The sequence below is a fragment of the Octopus bimaculoides genome, chromosome 21, assembly GCF_001194135.2.
Source record: "Octopus bimaculoides isolate UCB-OBI-ISO-001 chromosome 21, ASM119413v2, whole genome shotgun sequence".
Lineage (NCBI taxonomy): Eukaryota > Metazoa > Mollusca > Cephalopoda > Octopoda > Octopodidae > Octopus > Octopus bimaculoides.
Window position 1 is genome coordinate 7561648 of NC_069001.1, and position 3092 is coordinate 7564739.

Sequence of the window (3092 nt, forward strand, 5' to 3'; positions counted from 1 at the left end):
TATAGTGCTTTGAAGATTTTTGCAATATGCTCTAATCTGAAAAACAAAGGAACCACTGTCTGTGCTGTGTTTGCTGTAACTGTACACAATGTACAATGGAATAAATATTCTGAAGTCTTTTGTGTCTGCAGCCAAATATTACATTCCTTGGAATCGAGTCAAAATACTCAGAAATCTGGCCTTCTTTGGCTTGAGAGTGGAAAACCATTTCAGAAGAGAATAAAAAGTTTGACTTTGTGTTTAGAAATATGGTTATTTAAGTGCAGCATTGAATTCTATTTAGTGACCGTTGAGACTAAGTTATTCCAGATACATCATCATCAGCAGCAGCAGCATCATAGTAATCATCATTGTTTTAACATCTGCTTTTCTATGCTGGCATGGGTCAGACGGAATTTGTTGGGGCAGATTTTCCATGGCTACATGCTCTTCGTGATGCCAACCCCTCCCTTACCTGTTTCCAAGCAAGGAAATATTTTTCCCATAAATTTGAAACCAAAGTAATCAGATAGAAAGGGCCATGAAAAAATAGGTAAGCTCCCACTGAAAGGCTAGCTTTCTTTCCCAACTGAATTTATTCCACTTCATTTGTGTCACTTATGTTTTTCACAAATTCCGTGTCCTCGTTCCCCCAGTAAACTGTGATGGTGTTCCACAGTTAGAAACCAATGTTTAGGGCCATTAAGAATTCTTCTTTAAATATTCTTCATTTCTTGTCAATTCTTGGAAGATTAAATTAAATTTTGATTACAAATAAATTGAATTATTGCAACAATTAATTAATTTAAAAAATATTATCATTAGACTTAATTAGTTTAAAAACAAAAACAATAATATTTCTTCAATATATTGTATGTGTATATGTGGGTTTATGTGATTGTGTATACATCAGCATGTATATATGACTGCATATGTGAATGTGTGTATATATGTGTAGAATTTCCATAAACTGACAACAAAACAAATACTTCTGTAATAAAAAAAAAAAAATCACATATTTTTTTCCAATTGTTTTTCTCCAGTATTACAACAGAAAAAATTTAGCTCGAAGACAGCTATGTGGAATTAAATTCACATATAAAAAAAATAAATATTTGTTTAAAGACAGACTGAAGTAGGAGAAAATGAGAAAAGATAGAGAAAACAAAAGCCAAAAATTTTTTTTAAAAAAACACTTAAAGTCAGGTAATTATTTTTCACAATTCTTTGATATTATTTTTCTGTTCCTTTAATCTTTACAAAAATTCTCAAGTAATTCTACAGTCACGAATAATAGAATCTAAAGGGAGAGATATAGTTCTCCTCCATTCAATGTGTACCAAAATAATATAGTACAGTTTTTTGTACCAATCTGCTTTGCAACAGCTGAAGTGGTTTGCATTCTTACCTTTTGCTTGAAGGACCTCAAACACACATGAGAATTTCACCTCATATCATTATTATTATTATTATTATTATTATTATTATTATTATTATTGAGGCAGCGAGCTGGCAGAATCATTAGCATGCCGGGCAAAATGCTTAGTAGTAATTCGCCCTTCATTACATTTCTGAGTTCAAATTCTGTCGAAGTTGACTTTACCTTTAATCCTTTAGAGGTCGATAAAATAAGCACCGTGTTGAAAATTGGGATCAATGTAATCAACTCATCCTCTCCCCAAAAACTGCTGCCCTTGTAGTAAAATTTGAAACCATTATTATTATTATTATTATTATTATTATTATTATTAAGGCAGCGAGCTGGCAGAATCATTAGCACACTGGATGAAATACGTAGAGGTATTTTGCTCATTGCTATGTTTTGAGTTCAAATTCTGCTGAGGTTGACTTTGCCTTTCATCCTTTCAGGGTCGATAAAATAAGCACCAGTCAAACACTGGGGTCAATGTAATCGATTCATCCCCATGTCTCCCAAGCTGCCCTTGTGGCAAAATTTGAAACCATTATTATTATTATTGTTGTTATCATTATTATTATTTACATTATTTACATTTGATGGATATTTGTCCTCATCTTGTTTGTTGTTAACACAACGTTTCGGCTGATATACCTTCCAGCCTTCAGCAGGTGTCTTGGGGAAATTTCGAACCTGGGTTCTCATTCCTGGAGAGCATATCAGCCGAAATGTTGTGTTAACAACAAACAAGATGAGGACAAATGTAAATAATATACATAATTCCTCATCTCTCAAATATAGAACTGTATTATTATTATTATTATTATTATTATTATTATTATTATTGCAGCTTTTTGTCTTTCACTTTGGAATTTTTCAAACTGCTGAAAAGTTTGGTTCATCATCAATATAAGATAAATACATTTAAATCTAGACACCTTTTGATTAAATTTTCTTGACACCTTACAGCACTTGAGGAAAAAGTGTGAATGTCAAACAATCTCATTTCTCTGCGAAACTCAAGTGTTGTTCTTGTTACATAATGTCAGCAGACCCTTCTCAAATATAACTATGATATCTTCTATCTTTTACTTGCTTCAGTCATTAGACTGCGACCATGCTGGGGCCCATGTCAAATAAATTGATCCGAGCATTTATGAATTTTTAAGGGGCTGGTACTTATTCAGCATGGTCGCAGTCTAATGATGGCAACAAGTGAAAGATAACAGGTGAAGAGACACACTTTGAAGATGATGATGATGATGATAGAGACATATTGTTCGTATACACACACACACACACACACACACACTTTTTGGCTTGCTCTTAAATTGTCATCAGATATTTTAATTTTGAAAATGTCAAGACTGGAAATGATGTACATCGCCAGAAATAAGACACTTGATAATGACCTAAGACCAGAGCAAATCAAAGATTGGTTTCAAGACATCGAGATGTTGATCAGAGATGCAACTGATTGCAATCTAGTGTACACGGAATTATGGTAAAATATTCCACTGTTTAAAAGAGGCGTAAATATAAATACTACAAATATATACATTCTGAAGATTAAGTTAATAGTCTGTGAAACGTTAATCTTATAAACAATTTCAATCATATGTTTAAGGTACATACATCATATATATGTATATATATATATATATATATATATATATATATATATATATATATATAT